We start from the raw sequence: 23,216 nt of genomic DNA on the forward strand, positions 1-23,216 counted from the left end.
ACTATAAATGTTAGTGGGTTTATAGTGTACTTCTAGTGGATTTTTGCTCTGTATTTGCAAGTGGCATTTTTAGTAGAATTACTGTGTATTTCCATGGTTTTTACACTGTAATTATTAGTGTAATTTTGGGCCTTTGTATAGTTGATTCACAGCAGCAGCAACTGTAATTGATCCAAAAACCAGGTCAATTGATGTCAAATTGATTAACTAAATCATCCAGAAACAAGAATGATAAGTCCATATGCTACTGTTGATCCCAAGACCGGAATGACAAGTCCAGGTGTTCCTCAATTGAGGAATTTGATTAGCTAAATCATCCAAAAACCAGAATGATAAGGCCACATGCTACTGTTGATCCCAAGTTTGATGCATAACAATTGTTGTATGAGTTCTCCAAATGAACAGGAGTACTCCTCTATTTTGATATGAAATCACCATGATAGGTCCACATGCTACTATTGTCAACATGATAAATAGTTTCAGTTAGTTACCTCTAAAACTATTCCTAATTAACTGAAGAAGAGAAGAGAGGAGGAGTAGTTTATTTCATAGAGTAAACATTAGCACTAGTGAGTTCCTGTTTGTGATGTGTAATCTTCTCTAGTGACCACTCCATCTGGTGGTGGTCAGCTACTTGTCCAAAGATCCGAGGAGTAGGCTGTCATCACTTAATCCGCTCTAGTGACCCGCGATGTGTAATCTGCTCGATGTTGTTGCTGCTGCTGCTTAAGTGATGCCGGTGCTTGTTCTTGTAGTTGCACTCTAGTGATGCTGCTCTAGCTCTAACTTCTAAGTCCACTGAATTTTGTCAACTTGTGATGCTGCTGCTACTGTAGATCTTGTGAACTTGTGATCTTCTGAACTTGTGAATTTTGCTTAGAAACATCAATGAATTTGGTGATGGAGTACAATTTTGTATAAAATGAAATGCAAGGTTGCTGATACTGTAACCCAGATCACACAGATCAAATTTTTTTCAATTTATGCAACTGTAAGAGTACCAACCAGATTACACAAATCATTTTTGATCTGCAAGGTTGTTGTTGCTGTGATGGAGTAACTCTGTAAGATGGAGTACATGAGTACTGTAGTAGTAACTCTTGATTAATTATGGCATTGTGTGTCATAATTTAAATTGCCATGTTTATTAGAAGTGTTAACCATCACTTCTGGGTTGTAACCTTAGCTGTGTTTCAATGCTTAAAGACTATTAGCTACATAGTAATTTCCCTGTCCTAATTGTTGTTTTTCCATGCATAGATGAACATCCTATAATTTCCAAGGATCAATTAGACCAGATTGGGCTCTCCTTTTTATTGTTGTTTTGACCTTTCTGCTGTGAAAAATAAAGCAGGATTTTAGACTAATGTGGGCCTATGGCTACACCAGCATGGTGTTTTGATTCAGAAGTGATGATTTGCTACAACCAGTGCATGCATGCCTTTTTTCTTCTTCATTTTTAGTAAAGTGCTCTGTTCTGGGTCATGGACTTTGTGCCATGGACCAGTGCATGCATGCTGCTGCTGCTGCTGTACTACTTGTCAAGTGATGCTGCTGCTGCTATCTGCGAGTTGCTGCTGCTAGTTGTGATTTTGTCAAGTGATGCTGCTGCTACTTGTGATCTTCTAAAATGACCCCTTTCTCCTGAAACCTTGATTAATTTCCGTTTCGGTTGAGAAATGGGGCACTCCAAGGTCAAGAAAATTAGCAAAGGTCATGCCCAATTTTCTTGACCTAGAAGGTGCCCGATTCTCAACCAAAATAAAAATTAATTTGCTTTAGTGGTTGGATTAGTTTAGTATTTTTTTCACACACTCAGACACCCTTGCTTGCCATGTGTGTGAGAGAGATAGTGAGAGGAGACAAGAAGAAGGGGGTTAGGAAGATGTTGCCTGCTCATCAAAGCTAACCATCTCCCCCTTTTCACCCCTTTTCCTTTGTCTTTTGTGGGTTGCAAGGAAGCTACTGTCTTAGCTAGCTTAGCTTGTGCACAAATCCCAGTGTTACAATCTAGAAAATTAGCCTGCAAAGATGAGGTCCCATGCTGGCTGTACCACTGCATCATGCAATAGTGCCTTACTTTCCCGAGTAAGGCCCTCCCCTCAACCGCCCCGTAACATATGAATTCTTAGATTTCGATCGTTTTTCTTTTAACATTCCGTGTTTTCTGCAGTGACACACGTTGCACGCTCATCCTCCTAATCCCCAAATATTCCATGGCCACGTATTTCGACCCGGACCGTCAGTCGAACGTAGACTACACAAATGTCAAGAAGGTTCTTGATGATGTTCTCCCCGGCTATGTCAAATCTGGAGGCACCTTCACCAGGCCTATTCGTAAGTACGGCAAGCACGTGTTCTCCCACAATACGACGTTCGGCTGCGTCAAGCAGCCGCCTGGCGGTCAGAAGGGTGCCTACTACGCCATCCATCACATGCGGGCGATCGTACGGGACCATCATCAACTTCTGCTACCGAGTAGACTCAAAGATTGGGCCGCGAGCGTGTCGGCAATCCAGGATGTGGACATCAGACAAGAATTCTTTCGCATCCAGTCGGAGTTTGCGGAAATCATCCATCAAGATGTCCTTCGTACCGCGGGGCAGTTCTACCTCAGAAATCAACCGTCCAACAGTGACATCGACACAATCCTACAAATGCAGGCTGACAACGTCCGTTCTTTCATGACTCCCACGATAGACGGCGGCTTCATCCACGCTCCGGTCCCTTGAGTCTCATGTTGTAATTAAACTTTAATGAACTTGTAGTATGTCTCTTTGGTTTCGAGAGTCGTTCAACTTAAGATGTAATCGATGCTATTAATGTCCTCCTTTTCTCTTCCGATCGTTCTGTTGCATACTTATATATTGCTTATGTATTGTCTGTGAATTGGTACTAACGTTTCGTTTGGCTACTGCATAGCGATGCCGTGGTATGTCGTGTACAAGGGTAAGGTTCCCGGAGTCTACGACGACTGGGAGGAGTGTCGGAGACAGGTTCACCGATTCAGCGGTAACAGTTACAAAGGGTACGCCACTAGGGCCGAGGCCAAATCTAGATACGCCCGCTATCTAGCGGGAGAGGGGAGGGAGCGTTGGAGGAACCGGATGAAGACGAGTTTCATCGTGATGATGCTCATCGTGATGACCGCAGCTCTCTTCTATGTGATGGTAGTTTAGATGATCGATATCGACTTGTAATGTGAAGACAAACTCGTGGTCTCGAGACTTGTAATATAATGTTCTATCTTTGTTCGGTCTTTTCAATTCGGAGACTAATATGATGAATTGTATTCGGAGACTAAAATGATGAATTGTATTCAGAGACTAATCTCCTATTGTATTCGATGAATCTGTTGTTGATGTGTGTTGTCTATATTTTGTCCAATTATACATTTTGTAACCTGTGCAAAAAACAGAAAATAAAAAAATAAAAAAACCTAATATTCATAATAATGGCGCATCACATCATAGTGCGCCATTAGTATGCCAAAGGATACTAATGGTGCATCATTAAAGAGTGCGCCATTAGTATGCCGAAGTTACTAATGGCGCATCATTAAAGAGTGCACCATTAGTATGCCGAAGTTACTAATGGCGCATCTTTCTGACGTGCGCCATTAGTATGCCAAAGCACCTGGGTATACATGGCCCCCTGGGAGGCATACTAATGGCGCACTGTTGTATATACTAATGGCGCATCACGGGTGCACCATTAGTATACCAGATACTAATGGTGCATCTGTGGTGCGCCATTAGTAAAATATACTAATGGCGTGCTACTAATGGCGCACCACTAATGCGCCATTAATGGCCAAATTAGGTGCGCCATTAGTAGGCCTTTTCCTAGTAGTGCGGCCTAGTTAACTCGGATCATGTTTCACTTAGATGACTAGAGGGATGTCTATCTGAGTGGGAATTCATTGAATAATTTGATTAGATGAACTTAATTATCATGAACTTAGTCTAAAATCTTTACAATATGTCTTGTAGATCAAATTTCCCCCGTTGTCCTCAACTTCAACGCGTTCCTAGAGAAAACCAAGATGAAAGACGATGGCAGCAACTATACGGACTGGGTCTGGAACCTGAGGATCATCCTCATAGCTGCCAAGAAAGATTATGTCCTAGAAGCACCGCTAGGTGACGCACCTGTCCCAGAGAACCAAGACGTTATGAACGCTTGGCAGTCACGTGCTGATGATTACTCCCTCGTTCAGTGTGGCATGCTTTACAGCTTAGAACCGGGGCTCCAAAAGCGTTTTGAGAGACACGGAGCATATGAGATGTTCGAAGAGCTGAAAATGGTTTTTCAAGCTCATGCCCAGGTCGAGAGATATGAAGTCTCTGACAAGTTCTTCAGCTGTAAGATGGAGGAAAATAGTTCTGTCAGTGAGCACATACTCAAGATGTCTGGGTTGCATAACCGCTTGACTCAGCTGGGAGTTAATCTCCCGGATGACGCGGTCATTGGCAGAATCCTTCAGTCGCTTCCACCAAGCTACAAGAGCTTTGTGATGAACTTTAATATGCAGGGGATGGAAAAGACCATTCCTGAGGTATATTCAATGCTGAAATCAGCGGAGGTGGAAATCAAAAAGGAACATCAAGTGTTGATGGTGAACAAAACCACTAAGTTCAAGAAAGGCAAGGGTAAAAAGAACTTCAAGAAGGACGGCAAGGGAGTTGCCGCGCCCGGTAAGCAAGCTGCTGGGAAGAAGCCAAAGCATGGACCCCAAGCCCGAGACTGAGTGTTTTTATTGCAAGGGAAGTGGTCACTAGAAGCGGAACTGCCCCAAATACTTAGCGGACAAGAAGGCCGGCAACACTAAAGGTATATGTGATATACATGTAATTGATGTGTACCTTACCAGTACTCGTAGTAGCTCCTGGGTATTTGATACCGGTGCAGTTGCTCACATTTGTAACTCAAAGCAGGAGTTGCGGAATAAACGGAGGCTGGCGAAGGACGAGGTGACGATGCGCGTCGGGAATAGTTTCAAGGTCGATGTGATCGCTGTCGGCACGCTGCCTCTACATTTACCTACGGGATTAGTTTTAAACCTCAATAATTGTTATTTAGTGCCAGCTTTGAGCATGAACATTGTATCAGGATCTCGTTTAATTCGAGATGGCTACTCATTTAAATCCAAGAATAATGGTTGTTCTATTTATATGAGAGATATGTTTTATGGTCATGCTCCGTTGGTGAATGGTTTATTCTTAATGAATCTCGAGCGTAATGTTACACTTATTCATAGTGTGAATACCAAAAGATGTAAGGTTGATAATGATAGTCCCACATACTTGTGGCACTGCCGCCTTGGTCACATAGGTGTCAAACGCATGAAGAAGCTCCATGCAGATGGACTTTTAGAGTCTCTTGATTACGAATCATTTGACACGTGTGAACCATGCCTCATGGGTAAAATGACCAAGACTCCGTTCTCAGGAACAATGGAGCGAGCAACCAACTTATTGGAAATCATACATACTGATGTGTGCGGTCCAATGAGTGTTGAGGCTCGCGGTGGCTATCGTTATGTTCTCACCCTCACTGATGACTTGAGTAGATATGGGTATGTCTACTTAATGAAACACAAGTCTGAGACTTTTGAAAAGTTCAAGGAATTTCAGAGTGAGGTTGAGAATCAACGTGACAGAAAAATCAAGTTCTTGCGATCAGATCATGGGGGAGAATACTTGAGTCACGAATTTGGCACACACTTAAGAAAATGTGGAATAGTTTCACAACTCACGCCGCCTGGAACACCTCAGCGTAATGGTGTGTCCGAACGTTGTAATCACACTCTATTAGATATGGTGCGATCTATGATGTCTCTTACCGATTTACCGCTGTCATTTTGGGGCTATGCTTTAGAGACTGCCGCATTCACTTTAAATACGACTCCATCGAAATCCGTTGAGACGACACCGTATGAATTATGGTTTGGGAAGAAACCTAAGCTGTCGTTTCTAAAAGTTTAGGGATGCGATGATTATGTCAAGAAACTTCAACCAGAAAAGCTCGAACCCAAATCAGAAAAATGTGTCTTCATAGGATACCCTAAAGAAACTATTGGGTATACCTTCTACCTCAGATCCGAAGGCAAGATCTTTGTTGCCAAGAATGGGTCCTTTCTAGAGAAAGAGTTTCTCTCGAAAGAAATAAGTGGGAGGAAAGTAGAACTTGATGAAGTATTACCTCTTGAACCGGTAAGTGGCGCAGCTCAAGAAAATGTTCCTGAGGTGCCTGCACCGACAAGACAGGAAGTTGATGATGATGATCATGAAACTTCAGATCAAGTTGCTACTGAACTTCGTAGGTCCACGAGGACGCGTTCCGCACCAGAGTGGTACGGCAACCCTGTCTTGGAAATCATGTTGTTAGACAACGGTGAACCTTCGAACTATGAAGAAGCGATGGCGGGCCCGGATTCCGACAAATGGCTGGAAGCCATGAAATCCGAGATAGGATCCATGTATGAAAACGAAGTATGGACTTTGACTGACTTTCCCGATGATCGGCGAGCCATAGAAAATAAATGGATCTTTAAGAAGAAGACAGACGCGGATGGTAATGTGACCATCTATAAAGCTTGGCTTGTCGCTAAGGGTTATCGACAAGTTCAAGGGGTTGACTACGATGAGACTTTCTCACCCGTAGTGAAGCTGAAGTCTGTCTGAATCATGTTAGCAATTGCCGCATTCTATGATTATGAGATATGGAAATGGACGTCAAAACGGCATTCCTTAATGGTTTCCTTAAGGAAGAATTGTATATGATGCAGCCAGAAGGTTTTGTCGACCCTAAGAATGCTGACAAGGTGTGCAAGCTCCAACGCTCGATTTATGGGCTGGTGCAAGCATCTCGGAGTTGGGACATTCGTTTTGATGAGATGATCAAAGCGTTTGGGTTTACGCAGACTTATGGAGAAGCCTGCATTTACAAGAAAGTGAGTGGGAGCTCTGTAGCATTTCTCATATTGTATGTGGATGACATACCGTTGATGGGAAATGATATAGAATTCTTGGAAAGCATAAAGGCCTACTTGAACAAGTGTTTTTCAATGAAGGACCTTGGAGAAGCTGCTTATATATTAGGCATCAAGATCTATAGAGATAGATCGAGACGCCTCATTGGTCTTTCACAGAGTACGTACCTTGACAAGATATTGAAGAAGTTCAAAATGGATCAGTCAAAGAAGGGGTTCTTGCCTGTATTGCAAGGTACGAGATTGAGCACGGCTCAATGCCCGACCACGGCAGAAGATAGAGAAAAGATGAGTGTCGTCCCCTATGCCTCGGCCATAGGGTCTATCATGTATGCCATGCTGTGTACCAGACATGATGTAAACCTTGCCGTAAGTTTGGTAGGAAGGTACCAAAGTAATCCCGGCATGGAACATTGGACAGCGGTCAAGAATATCCTGAAGTACCTGAAAAGGACTAAGGAAATGTTTCTCGTTTATGGAGGTGACAAAGAGCTCATCGTAAAGGGTTACGTCGATGCTAGCTTCGACACAGATCTGGATGACTCTAAGTCACAAACTGGATACATGTATATTTTGAATGGTGGGGCAGTAAGCTGGTGCAGTTGAAAGCAAAGCGTTGTGGCGGGATCTACATGTGAAGCGGAGTACATGGCAGCCTCAGAGGCAGCACAAGAAGCAGTCTGGGTGAAGGAGTTCATTACCGACCTAGGAGTCATACCCAATGCGTCGGGCCCGATGACTCTATTCTGTGACAACACTGGAGCTATTGCCCTTGCCAAGGAGCCCAGGTTTCACAGGAAGACCAGGCATATCAAGCGTCGCTTCAACTCCATTCGTGAAAGTGTTCAAAATGGAGACATAGAGATTTGTAAAGTACATACGGACCTGAATGTGGCAGATCCGTTGACTAAACCTCTCCCTAGAGCAAAACATGATCAACACCAGAACTGCATGGGTGTTCGATTCATCACAATATAACTAGAATATTGACTCTAGTGCAAGTGGGAGACTGTTGGAAATATGCCCTAGAGGCAATAATAAAATGGTTATTATTATATTTCTTTGTTCATGATAATTGTCTATTATTCGTGCTATAATTGTGTTATCCGAAAATCGTAATACATGTGTGAATACATAGACCACAACACGTCCCTAGTGAGCCTCTAGTTGACTAGCTCGTTGATCAAAAGATAGTCATGGTTTCCTGACTATGGACATTGGATGTCATTGATAACGGGATCACATCATTAGGAGAATTATGAATTGGACAAGACCCAATCCTAAGCATAGCTCAAAGATCGTGTAGTTCATTTGATGTAGCTTTTCCGAATGTCAAGTATCATTTCCTTAGACCATGAGATTGTGCAACTCCCGGATACCGTAGGAGTGCCTTGGGTGTGCCAAACATCACAACGTAACTGGGTGACTATAAAGGTACATTACAGGTATCTCCGAAAGTGTCTGTTGGGTTGACACGAATCGAGACTGGGATTTGTCACTCCGTGTGACGGAGAGGTATCTCTGGGCCCACTCGGTAATGCATCATCATAATGAGCTCAATGTGACCAAGTGGTTGATCACGTGATCATGCATTACAGCACGAGTAAAGTGACTTGCTAGTAACGAGATTGAACGAGGTATTGGGATACCGATGATCGAGTCTCGGGCAAGTAACGTACCGATTGACAAAGGGAATTGTATACGGATTGATTGAATCCTCGACATCGTGGTTCATCCGATGAGATCATCGTGGAGCATGTGGGATCCAACATGGGTATCCATATCCCGCTGTTGGTTATTGACCGGAGAGGCGTCTTGGTCATGTCTGCATGTCTCTCGAACCCGTAGGGTCTACACACTTAAGGTTCGATGACGCTAGGGTTGTAGAGATATTAGTATGCAGTAACCCGAAAGTTGTTCGGAGTCCCGGATGAGATCCCGGACGTCACGAGGAGTTCCGGAATGGTCCAGAGGTAAAGATTTATATATAGGAAGTCCAGTTTCGGCCATCTTGAAGGTTTTGAGGGTCGCCGGTATTGTACCGGGACCACCGGAAGGGTCCCGGGGGTCCACCGGGTGGGGCCACCTATCTTGGAGGGCCCCATGGGCTGAGTTGGGAGGGGAACCAGCCCATATTGGGCTGGTGCGGCCCCCTTGGGCCTCCCCTGCGCCTAGGGTTGGGAAACCTTAGGGGTGGGGGCGCCCCCCACTTGGCTTGGGGGGAAGCCACCCCTTGGCCGCCGCCCCCCTTGGAGATCCATCTCCTAGGGCCGCCACCCCCCCCAAGGCCCCTATATAAAGAGGGGGAGGGAGGGCAGCCGCACACCCTTGCTCTTGGCGCCTCCCTCTCCCTCCGTTACACCTCTCCTCCCCGCTTGCGCTTGGTGAAGCCCTGCTGGGATCCTGCTGCATCCACCACCACGCTGTCGTGCTGCTGGATCTTCATCAACCTCTCCTTTCCCCTTGCTGGATCAAGAAGGAGGAGACGTCTCCCAACCGTACATGTGTTGAACACGGAGGTGTTGTCTGTTCGGCACTTGGTTATCGGTGATTTGGATCACGTCGAGTACGACTCCATCAACCCCGTTCTCTTGAACGCTTCCGCATGCGATCTATAAGGGTATGTAGATGCACTCCTCTCTACCTCGTTGCTAGATGACTCCATAGATTGATCTTGGTGATGCATAGAAAATTTTAAAATTCTGCTACGTTCCCCAACATCTTTATCCTTTGTCGAGCGTTTCTCTCGGAAAAGGTGTAAAACCTAGATCTAGGTCTCGTACCTTTACCGAGAGCCGCACCAACAGACACTCGGTAAAGGCCGGCGAAGACTTAAACCCCCGTGTGATCTCTTCTTTCTCTCTCTCTCACTTATCTCTCTTTCTCACTGGCGCCCCCACCACAGCCCACTGGCCCCCCGTCCCGATTGGCGCCCTTCGCACCGGCGCCCCGCGACCCCACCAACGCCTCCCCACCGGCGGCCCCCGCCCCCCGGCCCACTGGCGCCCTCCGACCCCGCCGGCGCCCCCTCCCCAACCCCTCTAGCACCACCTCCCCCTCTCGGTGAGCTTCATCCCCCCTCCCCGATCTTGTATTTATGCATCTGTATGTATGGATGCATGGATTTTTATATGGATGCAAGGATTGAAGGATGCATGGATTTTTATATGGATGTAAGGATTGATGGATGCATAGAGTTTTATCTGGATGCAAGGATTTATGGATGCATGGATGTATGAATGTATATATGTATGTATTAATGCATAGATTGATGCATAAATTGATGCATGAACTTTTTTTGTAGTAAATTTTTTGGTAGTTTTTGTTATGTATCAATATATAGATGGATTTATGTATGTATGCATGAATGCATAGATCGATGCAAAGAAATATGGATGAATGTTGATAATTGTTAAATTTTTTGTATAGATAATTAATTGTTGATGCATCTAATATTTCTTGTTGTTCGTATGGATGCTATATGGAGGAAGAAAATCGACTTTTGATGATGGCGGTCAATCTGGGCGAATTCTTCTTGTGATATACATTTGTCACACACGATGGATTCGCCCAGCTTGATCATCACCGAAAGTCGGAATATCTGTGAGATAGTGTCCACCATATATACCACCAGTAGGGAGAGTTCCACCATATATACGTGAGAGAGATGAGATTTGTTATTGGAGGAAGAAAACTGTCTTTTGCCGATGGCGGTCGACCTGGGCGAGTTCGTCTTGTGATATACATCCTTCACGCACGATGGACTCGCCCACCTCGACCATCACCAAAAGTCAAAATATCCGTGAGATAGTGTCCATCATGATTAATTTTCTTAGAAGTCATCTTTAATGTTTGATTCTTATACTATTTTTCATTGTGTGATGAAAGGTGTTAGTGTTGGGGAACGCAGTAATTTCAAAAAAAATCCTATGCACACACAAGATCTATCTAGGTGATGCATAGCAACGAGAGGGGAAGAGTTTTGTCCATGTACCCTCGTAGACCGTAAGCGGAAGCGTTATGACAACGCGGTTGATGTAGTCGAACGTCTTCACGATCCGACCGATCTTAGCACCGAAAGTACGGCACCTCCGTGATCTGCACACTTTCAGCTCGGTGACGTCCCGCGAACTCTAGATCCAGTTGAGTGTCGAGGGAGAGTTTCGTCAGCACGACGGCGTGATGACAATGATGATGAAGCTACCGGAACAGGGCTTCGCCTAAGCACCACTATGATATGACCGAGGTAGATTACGGTGGAGGGGGGCACCGCACACAGCTAAGACAATGATCAACTTGTGTGTCTATGGGGTGCCTGGCCCCCTCCCCCGTATATGAAGGAGTGGAGGAGGGGGGAGGGCCGGCCCTATATGGCGTGCCCTAGGGGAGTCCTACTCCCACCGGGAGTAGGATTCCCCCACTTCCAAGTAGGAGTAGGAGAGGAAGGAAGGAGAGAGGGAGGAAGGAAAGGGGGGCCGCCCCCCCCCCCTCCCAATTCGGATTGGGCTTTGGGGCACACCCCCTCCTAGGTCGCCTCCTCCTCTCTCCCACTAAGGCCCAATAAGGCCCATACACTCCCCGGGGGGTTCCGGTAACCTCCGGGTACTCCAATAAATGCCCGAACTCACCCGGAACCATTCCGATGTCCAAACATAGTCATCCAATATATCGATCTTTATGTCTCGACTATTTCAAGACTCATCGTCATGTCCGTGATCATATCCAGGACTCCGAACTACCTGCGGTACATCAAAACACATAAACTCATAATACCGATCGTCACCCAACGTCAAGCATGCAGACCCTACGGGTTCAAGAACTATGTAGACATGGCCGAGACTCGTCTTCGGTCAATAACTAATAGCGGAATCTGGATGCTCATATTGGTTCCTACATATTCTATGAAGATCTTTATCGGTCAAACCGCATAACAACATACGTTGTTCCCTTTGTCATCGGTATGTTACTTGCCCGAGATTGATCGTTGGTATCATCATACCTTGTTCAATATCATTCCCGGCAAGTCTCTTTACTCGTTTTGTAATGCTACATCCCATAACTAACTCATTAGTTACATTTCTTGCAAGGCTTATAGTGATGTACATTACCGAGAGGGCCCAGAGATACCTCTCTGATACTCGGAGTGACAAATCCCAATCTCGATCTATGCCAACTCAACAAACACCATCGAAGACACCTGTAGAGCATCTTTATAGCCATCCAGTTACGTGGTGACGTTTGAGAGCACACTAAGTGTTCCTCCGGTATTTGGGAGTTGCATGATCCCATGGTCATAGGAACATGTATAAGTTATGGAGAAAGCAATAGTAGTAAACTAAATGATCATCCTGCTAAGCTAACGGATGGGTCAAGTCAATCACATCATTCTCTAATGATGTGATCCTGTTTATCAAATGACAACTCTTTGTCTATGGCTAGGAAACTTAACCATCTTTGATCAACGAGCTAGTCAAGTAGAGGCATACTAGTGACACTCTGTTTGTCTATGTATTCACACATCTACTAACTTTCCGATTAATACAATTCTAGCATGAATAATAAACATTTATCATGATATAAGGAAATAAAATAATAACATTATTATTGCCTCTAGGGCATATTTCCTTCAGTCTCCCACTTGCACTAGAGTCAAAAATCTAGATTACACTGTAATGATTCTAACACCCATGGAGTCTTGGTGGTGATCATGTTTTGCTCGTGAGAGAGACTTAGTCAACGGGTCTGCAACATTCAGATCCGTATGTATCTTGTAAATCTCTATGTCTCCCTCCTTGACTTGATCGCGGATGGAATTGAAGCGTCTCTTGATGTGCTTGGTTCTCTTGTGAAATCTGGATTCCTTTGCCAAGGCAATTGCACCAGTATTGTCACAAAAGATTTTCATTGGACCCGATGCCCTAGGTATGACACCTAGATTGGATATGAACTCCTTCATCCAGACTCCTTCATTTGCTGCTTCTGAAGCAGCTATGTACTCCGCTTCACATGTATATCCCGCCACGACGCTCTGCTTGGAACTGCACCAACTGACAGCTCCACCATTTAATAAGAATATGTATTCGGTTTGTGACTTAGAGTCATCTAGATTAGTGTCAAAGCTTCCATCGACGTAACCGTTTATGACGAGCTCTTTGTCACCTCCATAAATGAGAAACATATCCTTAGTCCTTTTCAGGTATTTCATGATGTTCTTGACCATTGTCCAGTGATCCACTCCTGGATTACTTTGGTACCTCCCTGCTAAACTAATAGCAAGACACACATCAGGTCTGGTACACAGCATTGCATACATGATAGAACCTATGGCTGAAGCATAGGGAATGACTTTCATTTTCTCTCTATCTTCTACAGTGGTCGGGCATTGAGTCTGACTCAACTTCACACCTTGCAACACATGCAAGAACCCTTTCTTTGCTTGATCCATTTTGAACTTCTTCAAAACTTTATCTAGGTATGTGCTTTGTGAAAGTCCAATTAAGCGTCTTGATCTATCTCTATAGATCTTGATGCCCAATATATAAGCAGCTTCACCGAGGTCTTTCATAGAAAAATTCTTATTCAAGTATCCTTTTATGCTATTTAGAAATTTAGTATCATTTCAGATCAACAATATGCCATCCACATATAATATCAGAAATGCTATAGAGCTCGCACTCACTATCAACAATATGTCATCCACATATGTAAATACAGGCTTCTCCAAAAGTCTGTATAAAACCATATGCTTTGATCACACTATCAAAGCGTATATTCCAACTCCGAGAGGCTTGCACTAGTCGATAAATTGATCACTGGAGCTTGCACACTTTGTTAGCACATTTTGGATCTAAAAAAACCTTCTGGTTGCATCATATACAACTCTTCTTTAAGATATCCATTAGGGAATGCAGTTTTGACATCCATTTGCCAAATTTAATAATCATAAAATGCGACAATTGCTAACATGATTCGGACGGACTTAAGCATTGCTATAGGTGAGAAAGTCTCATCGTAGTCAACTCCTTGAACTTGTCGAAAACCTTTTGCAACAAGTCGAGCTTTGTAGATAGTAATATTACCTTCAGCATCACTCTTCTTCTTGAAGATCCATTTATTCTCTGTTGCTTGCCGATCATCGGGCAAGTCAACCAAAGTCCACACTTTGTTCTCATACATGGATCCCATCTCAGATTTCATGGCATCAAGCCATTTTGCGGAATCTGGGCTCATCATCACTTCCTCATAGTTCATAGGTTCATCATGATCAAGTAACATAACCTCCAGAACAGGATTGCCATACCACTCTGGTGCGGATCTTACTCTGGTTGACCTCCGAGGTTTGGTAGTAACTTGATCAGAAGTTTCATGATCATCATCATTAGCTTCCTCACTTACTGGTGTAGGAATCACTAGAACTGATTTCAGTGATGAACTAGTTTCCAATAAGGGAGCAGGTACAATTACCTCACCAAGTTCTACTTTCCTCCCACTCACTTCTTTTGAGAGAAACTCCTTCTCTAGAAAGGATCCATTCTTAGCAATGAATATCTTGCCTTCATATCTGTGATAGAAGGTGTACTCAACAGTCTCCTTTGGGTATCATATGAAGACACATTTCTCCGATTCGGATTCGAGCTTATCAGGTTGAAGCTTTTTCACATAAGCATCGCAGCCCCAAACTTTAAGAAACGACAACTTGGGTTTCTTGCCAAACCACAGTTCATAAGGTGTCGTCTTAACGGATTTTGATGGTGCCCTATTTAACATGAATGTAGCTGTCTCTAAAGCATAACCCCAAAACGATAGCGGTAAATCAGTGAGAGACATCATAGATTGCACCATATCTAAGAAAGTGCGGTTACGATGTTCGGACAGACCATTACGTTGTGGTGTTCCATGTGGCGTGAGTTGCGAAACTATTCCGCATTGTTTCAAATGAAGACCAAACTCGTAACTCAAATATTTTCCTCCACGATCAGATTGTAGAAACTTTATTTTCTTGTTACGATGATTTTCACTTCACTCTGAAATTCTTTGAACTTTTCAAATGTTTCAGACTTATGTTTCATCAAGTAGATATGCCCATATCTGCTCAAATCATCTGTGAAGGTAAGAAAATAACGATACCCACCGCAAGCATCAACACTCATCGGACCCCATACATCAGTATGTATTATTTCCAACAAGTCTGTTGCTCGCTCCATTCTTCTGGAGAATGGAGTCTTAGTCATCTTGCCCATGAGGCATGGTTCTCAAGCATCAAGTGATTCATAATCAAGTGATTCCAAAATCCCATCAGCATGGAGTTTCTTCATGCGCTTTACACCAATATGACCTAAACGGCGGTTCCACAAATAAGTTGGACTATCATTATTGAACTTATATCTTTTGGCTTCAATACTATGAACATGTGTATCACTACCATCAAGATTTAGTAAAAACAGACACTCATCAAGGGTGCATGACCATAAAAGATATTATTCATATAGATAGAACAACCATTATTCTCTGATTTAAATGAATAACTGTCTCGCATCAAACAAGATCCAGACATAATGTTCATGCTCGACGCTGGCACCAAATAACAATTATTTAGGTCTAATACTAATCCCAAAGGTAGATGTAGAGGTAGCATGCCAACGGCGATCACATCGACTTTGGAACAATTTCCCGCGCGCATCGTCACCTCATCCTTAGCCAATCTTCGCTTAATCCGTAGCCCCTGTTTTGAGTTGCAAATGTTAGCAACTGAACCAGTATCAAATAGCCAGGCGCTCCTACGAGCATTAGTAAGGTACACATCAATAACATGTATATCAAATATACCTTTCACTTTGACATCCTTCTTCTCCGCCAAATACTTGGGGCAGTTCCGCTTCCAGTGACCAGTCCCTTTGCAGTAGAAGCACTCAGTCTCAGGCTTAGGTCTAGACTTGGGATTCTTCACTTGAACAGCAACTTGCTTGCCATTCTTCTTGAAGTTCCCCTTCTTCCCTTTACCCTTTTCCTTGAAACTGGTGGTCTTGTTGACCATCAACACTTGATGCTCTTTCTTGATTTCTACCTCCGCAGCCTTTAGCATTCCGAAGAGCTCGGGAATCGTCTTATCCATCCCTTGCATATTATAGTTCATCACGAAGCTCTTGTAGCTTGGTGGCAGTGATTGAAGAACTCTGTCAATGACACTATCATCAGGAGGATTAACTCCCAGCTGAGTCAAGTGGTTGTGGTACCCATACATTCTGAGTATATGTTCACTAACAGAACTATTCTCCTCCATTTGGCAGTTGTAGAACTTATTGGAGAATTCATATCTCTCAATCCGGGCATTTGCTTGAAATATTAACTTCAACTCCTGGAACATCTCATATGCTCCATGACATTCAAAACATAGTTGAAGTCTTGGTTCTAAGCTGTAAAGCATGGCACACTGAACTATCGAGTAGTCATCAGCTTTGCTCTGCCAGGTGTTCACAACATCTGGCATTGCTCCTGCGGCGGGTTTGTCACCCAGTGGTGCTTCCAAGACGTAATTCTTTTGTGCAGCAATGAGGATAATCCTCAAGTTATGGACCCAGTGCGTGTAATTTCTACCATCATCTTTCAACTTAGCTTTCTCTAGGAATGCATTAAAATTCAACGGAACAACAACATGTGTCATCTATCTACAACAACATAAACATGCAAAATACTATTAGGTACTAAGTTCATGATAAATTAAAGTTCAATTAATCAAATTACTTAAGAACTCCCACTCAGATAGATATCTCTCTAATCATCTAAGTGATCATGTGATCCATATCAACTAAACCATGTCCGATCATCACGTGAGATGGAGTAGTTTTCAATGGTGAACATCACTATGTTGATCATATCTACTATATGATTCATGCTCGACCTTTCGGTCTCAGTGTTCCGAGGCCATATCTGCATATGCTAGGCTCGTCAAGTTTAACCCGATTATTCCGCGTGTGCAAAACTAGCTTGCACCCATTGTATGTGAACGTAGAGCTTATCACACCCGATCATCACATGGTGTCTTGGCACGACGAACTGTAGCAACGCTGCATACTCAGGGAGAACACTTTTACCTTTAAATTTAGTGAGAGATCATCTTATAATGCTACCCACGAACTAAGCAAAATAAGATGCATAAAGGATAAACATCACATGCAATCAATATAAGTGATATGATATGGCCATCATCATCTTGTGCCACTCCATCTCCAAAGCACCATCATGATCACCATCATCACCGGCTTGACACCTTGATCTCCATCGAAGTATCGTTGTCGTCACGCCAACTATTGCTTCTACAACTATCGCTACCACTTAGTGACAAATTAAAGCAATTACATGGCGATTGCATTTCATACAATAAAGCGACAACCATATGGCTCCTGCCAGTTGTTGATAACTCTGTTACAAAACATGATCATCTAATACAATAAAATTTAGCATCATGTCTTGACCATATCACATCACAACATGCCCTACAAGAACAAGTTAGACGTCCTCTACTTTGTTGTTGCAAGTTTTATGTGGCTGCTACGGGCTGAGCAAGAACCGTTCTTACCTACGCGTAAAAAACCACAACGCGGTATAGTGATTGCTTTTTGATCTTCAGAAAGAACCCTGTTCATTGAATCCGATTCAACTAAAGTTGGAGAAACTGACACCCACTAGCCACCTGTGTGCGAAGCACGTCGGTAGAACCAGTCTCGCTTAAGCGTACGCGTAATGTCGGTCTGAGCTGCTTCATCCAACAATACCATTGAATCAAGAATCAACTAGTGACGGCAAGCAATATGTATATACCCACGCCCACAACTCCTTTCGTTTTCCACTCGTGCATATAACATCTACGCATAGACCTGGCTCTGATGCCACTGTTGGGGAACGCAGTAATTTCAAAAAATGTCCTACGCACATGGAAGATCTATCTAGGTGATGCATCACAACGAGAGGGGAAGAGTGTTGTCCATGTACCCTCGTAGACCGTAAGCGGAAGCGTTATGACAACGCGGTTGATGTAGTCGAGCGTCTTCACGATCCGACCGATCCTAGCACTAAGAGTACTGCACCTCCGCGATCTGTGCATGTTTAGCTTGGTGAGGTCCCGCGAACTCTAGATCCAGCTGAGTGCCGAGGGAGAGTTTCGTCAGCACGACAGCACGATGACAGTGATGATGAAGCTACCGGAACAGGGCTTCGCCTAAGCACTACTACGATATGATCGAGGTAGATTATGGTGGAGGGGGGCACCACACACGGCTAAGATAATGATCAACTTGTGTGTCTATGGGGTGCCCCCTCCCCCGTATATAAAGGAGTGGAGGAGGGGGAAGGGCCGGCCCTCTATGGCGCGGCCCTAGAGGAGTCCTACTCCCACCAGGAGTAGGATTCCCCCCTTCCAAGTAGGAGTAGGAGAGGAAGGAAAGAGGAGAGAGGGAGGAAGGAAAGGGGGGCCGTCCCCCCTCCCAATTCGGATTGGGCTTGGGGGGGCTCCCCCTCCTAGGTCGCATCCTCCTCTCTCCCACTAAGTCCCTAAGGCCCATACACTCCCCGGGGGGTTCCGGTAACCTCTCGGTACTCCCGTAAATGCCCGAACTCACACGGAACCATTCCAAAGTCCAAACATAGTCATCCAATATATCAATCTTTATGTCTCGACCATTTCGAGACTCCTCGTCATGTTCGTGATCATATCTGGGACTCCGAACTACCTTCGGTACATCAAAACACATAAACTCATAATACCGATCCTCACCAAACGTTAAGCGTGCGGACCCTACGGGTTCGAGAACTATGTAGACATGACCGAGACTCATCTCCGGTCAATAACTAATAGCGGAACCTGGATGCTCATATTGGTTCCTACATATTCTACGAAGATCTTTATCGGTCAAACCGCATAACAACATACGTTGCTCCCTTTGTCATCGGTATGTTACTTGCCCGAGATTCGATTGTCAGCACCATCATACCTAGTTCAATCTCGTTTCCGGCAAGTATCTTTACTCGTTCTATAATGCTACATCCCGTAACTAACTCATTAATTACATTGCTTGCAAGGCTTATAGTGATGTACATTATCGAGAGGCCCAGAGATACCTCTCCGATACTCGGAGTGAAAAATCCTAATCTTGATCTATGCCAACTCAACAAACACCATCGGAGACACCTGTAGAGCATCTTTATGGTCACCCAGTTACGTTGTGACGTTTGATAGCACACTAAGTGTTCCTCCTGTATCCGGGAGTTGCATAATCTCATAGTCATAGGAACGTGTATAAGTTATGAAGAAAGCAATAGCAATAAACTAAACGATCATCGTGCTAAGCTAACGGATGGGTCAAGTCAATCACATCATTCTCTAACGATGTGATCCTGTTCATCAAATGACAACTCTTGTCCATGGCTAGGAAACTTAACCATCTTTGATTAACGAGCTAGTCAAGTAGAGGCATACTAGTGACACTCAGTTTGTCTATGTATTCACACATGTACTAAGTTTCCGGTTAATACAGTTCTAGCATGAAAAATAAACATTTATCATGATATAAGGAAATATAAATAACAAATATATTATTGCCTCTAGGGCATATTTCCTTCAGTTAGCACCAATCGATTTCATGGTTGTGGCTTCCTCCGACGATGCATCTTTCATTAGGGTCGACTCCACGGTCAAGGAGAAGCTCGCCGAGGACCCCCTTGGCGGCGCTCATTGAGAAACCCGCAGGTGATCCTAATAAAGTATTTTGAGGATCTGGCCAAGAAGAATCCCCCAGCCAAGGAGAAGAAGGGCCCCATCACATAAGGAGTGTGACGACTCGATACCATTGAGTCCACCGACGTACATTCCTGACGATGATTGGTCCTCCACCATGGGGATGCCCCGACGTGCTCTGACTCCACGATCACCGGTTTCACGAACTACACCTCTGAGTAGTCCACCTAGATAGTTTGGGGTTGATTTAGTGTTGTAGTCATGTAGGTGTTGATATGGACTTCTTAGATTGCCACTTGCGATGCTTTTGATTGTAGTATGAGTGATGAACGCTTACGTGGATTATGTATGATGTGCTATTTTTAACCTTGCATTATTTATGTACCGTTTTTCTCTATCTTTGTAGATGAAGTGGTATGCGGTGTACACAGGTAGATGTCCAGAAGTCTACGATTCATGGTCTGAATGCAATGAACAAGTGATTTACTATGAAGGCAGCTCCCACGACTCGTTCAATAGAAGAGAGAAGACAGAGTGTCATTACAATCAGTATGTGCTTAAGCAGAAGAGAAAATCTGAATTAGTGGGTTTAGTGGATGGGTTGACTGGATGTGCTAGCCAGAAACGGCTTATCGGGTCTAGTGGATGGAAGAACTTGATAATTCTTTTTCAGTTTGTGATAATTGTGGTGTTGCTTTTATCTTGTGGTCGCACGTAGAAATGCATTGATCACTTTATTGTTTAGTAAATAGGAATTTGTACTAAAGAGCTACCAACTTGTGATCTCAAAAGAAGTTGGTGTGAACTATTTTATGTAATGGTTATGTGAGTTTCTTGTTAGGCATTGAGACTTGAAATGCTTGTTTGTGTATTGTATATAAATTTTTGCGGCAGGGATCAGGGGGAAAGCAGTAAAAAGTTGTCTGGGAACGGATCTTTGCCGAGAGCTGCTCTCGGCAAAGTGGCACACTGGTAGTTGGCTGTGGCGGCTTTGCCGAGAGCAACTCTCGGCAAAGTGGCATGCGCCAGCTGTTGGCTGTGGCATCTTTGCCGAGGGCCACACTCGGCAAACAATTGACGGAACCAGCCGACGTGAAAGTCACTTTATTTTGCCGAGTTGTACTGTTTGGCTCTTGGCAAAGTCTTTGCCAAGTGCCCGTACCCTGGCTCACGGCAAATTCCTGTTTGCCGGAGAGGTGTATGCCGGGTGGCTTTTGCCGAGTGTAGCACTCGGCAAAGGCTTTGCCGGCTGTTATAGGCCCTTTGCCGAGTGTCCGTGGCACTCGGCGTATAACTAGATTCCAGTAGTGCCATCATGAAGTCGCTGCTGTTGAAGAATCTCGCCGTCCATGTGGTGCCATGAGATGGCTGAGGTGGTTATGGTCATTGTTGTAGTTTGCTGATCGCATATATGATAGCTTTTTTTTTTCATATTCCCCGCCTACGCATTGCTTTGATCTTGGTCTTACATAACTTAGCAAGTTGCCGGCGCACATGTTTTCACGTGTATGTGAGTTGATGTTGGCTGTGTATCCTATCTATGGAGAGACCGGTTGTGTGTTCATTGTGTAATGTATCTTCTTGATGTTAGATTTTGAGCCTGTGAATTCTAAGGAAAAAATATGGAAAAAGTTCTGCACGAGATGCGGGTGGACTGATTATATAGACTGTGAATTCTATAGATGATCTAACATTGAAGCATTGCCTATGTTTTAGATCTGAATGAGACAAGGCTTTGCAGGCTAGAATGCATATGCAAAATCAATAGACTTGTCTTTCCGAAATTCTCCAGCCACGGTCTAACACACAAATTACATCAAAGTTTACATATTCATTCATACTGTTGCGCTGCCAAGAGCATTCCGTTGTCACAAAACAAATTGACAAATCTCAGTAACAAGCACAATGCAAACAGTTGGTCACACGGCATAACAACATAACAACCTTAGAATTATCTGGTCACACTAGAGTAACTGAATACTTGAATAGAAAGCTGTCGTTCCTCTGAAACCAACAAACCGACCAGAAAGTTATTGTTCTCTGAAACCAAGTCAAAAGTTCAATACTTCAATCATACTCTCAAAACGCTCCAGCATTTCTCCACAGAAACTTGGCCATTATCCATGCAACTCCATGATTCATCTGCTCTGCAAAGTGGTCAAACGTTAGTGCTTTAGTCTGCCGCAGTAATAACGAGACAATGACTTCACATATGACGAGCTAATGGCATGGGCTCTATGTGGCAGACTGATCCTCTGAAGTAATGAATAAGGTGATATAATTACTAAGAGTGCATGTAAATAATGCGCTGATCACAAGAAAGCTAAAATATTATAGATGCTCTAGCAACCTTCTTGATTCGACCTGAATTGAACTCAACCGCAAACAACCTGACCATTAAACTGAAGCAGACGACACTCTCTGGCTTTGGAGTGCTTAATTTGTTGCTTTAATCTGTGTGATTGTAAATATAGGCATGGAGCAGTTGGTATCATGCACGTGCATACTCTGAATATATCTATAAAAAAAGGTAGAACCATATATACTATCCGAAATCGTGGAGGGCGGAGTTAGAAACCCTATTTTACTTTTTATTTTTGTCAGTAGTAAAGCATATTCTATTTCCAGTTTTTATGTTTCATCCCCTATTTTTTGTTTCTTGCCATGTGGGTGCAGGCGATCGAGTGGTAGTCTGTAGCCAGGAAAAAGCAGAATATTTGATGGAAGAACAGGCGACCCCTTTGAGCAACCGAGACTGCATGCTCTTAAGTACGTACTTCCCCCTAGTATTTTTGTATAGTAGACACAATCTGGTAGCTTTATTTGGGCAGATTACTTCCAACTGGCCAGGTAATTTGTAGTTTAATTAGTTCCTGCCATCTTGGGTGCTCACTTGGAGAAAGACAACACTGAAATTCAGTGACTGATAGTAAATTTGATATGTGGGTCTATGATTTCGAAAGGGACAATATAATGATTCACTGGTGGAAAAAGGGCCTTTGGTCGCGGTTCGCAACTGCCATTAGTCGCGGTTGCGCAACCGCGACCGAACGGGCGCGACTAAAGGCCCCCCCCCTTTAGTCGCGGTTGCTTAAGAACCGCGACTAAAGGCCCGTCCACGTGGGCGCCAGGTGGCCGTCGGGGCGGAGGACCTTTAGTCGCGGTTCTTCTGGCCAACCGCGACTAAAGGCCGCCGCAGGTTTAGGGTTTTAGCCCCCCCCCCTTAAACCTGTTTTCTGTTTAATTTGTATTGTTTTATTTCTTTTGTGCTTTATTTTAATTTTGAAGGAGTTTCATATATTCTACGGTACTACATACATGCATATGAATGTACAATTTCAAATAAATTTGAAATTAGAACCAAAAAGAATTCAAGAGGAATATACAATATATATTCAATATCATCGGATGACCATATACAATTTTGAACAAGTTTCCATACATGATTTAATGCATATAAAGTTCTACGTCCTCGTAATAGTGTTCTCCTTT

This window comes from Triticum aestivum, chromosome 4A, assembly GCF_018294505.1.
Source record: "Triticum aestivum cultivar Chinese Spring chromosome 4A, IWGSC CS RefSeq v2.1, whole genome shotgun sequence".
Classification (NCBI taxonomy): Eukaryota; Viridiplantae; Streptophyta; class Magnoliopsida; order Poales; family Poaceae; genus Triticum; species Triticum aestivum.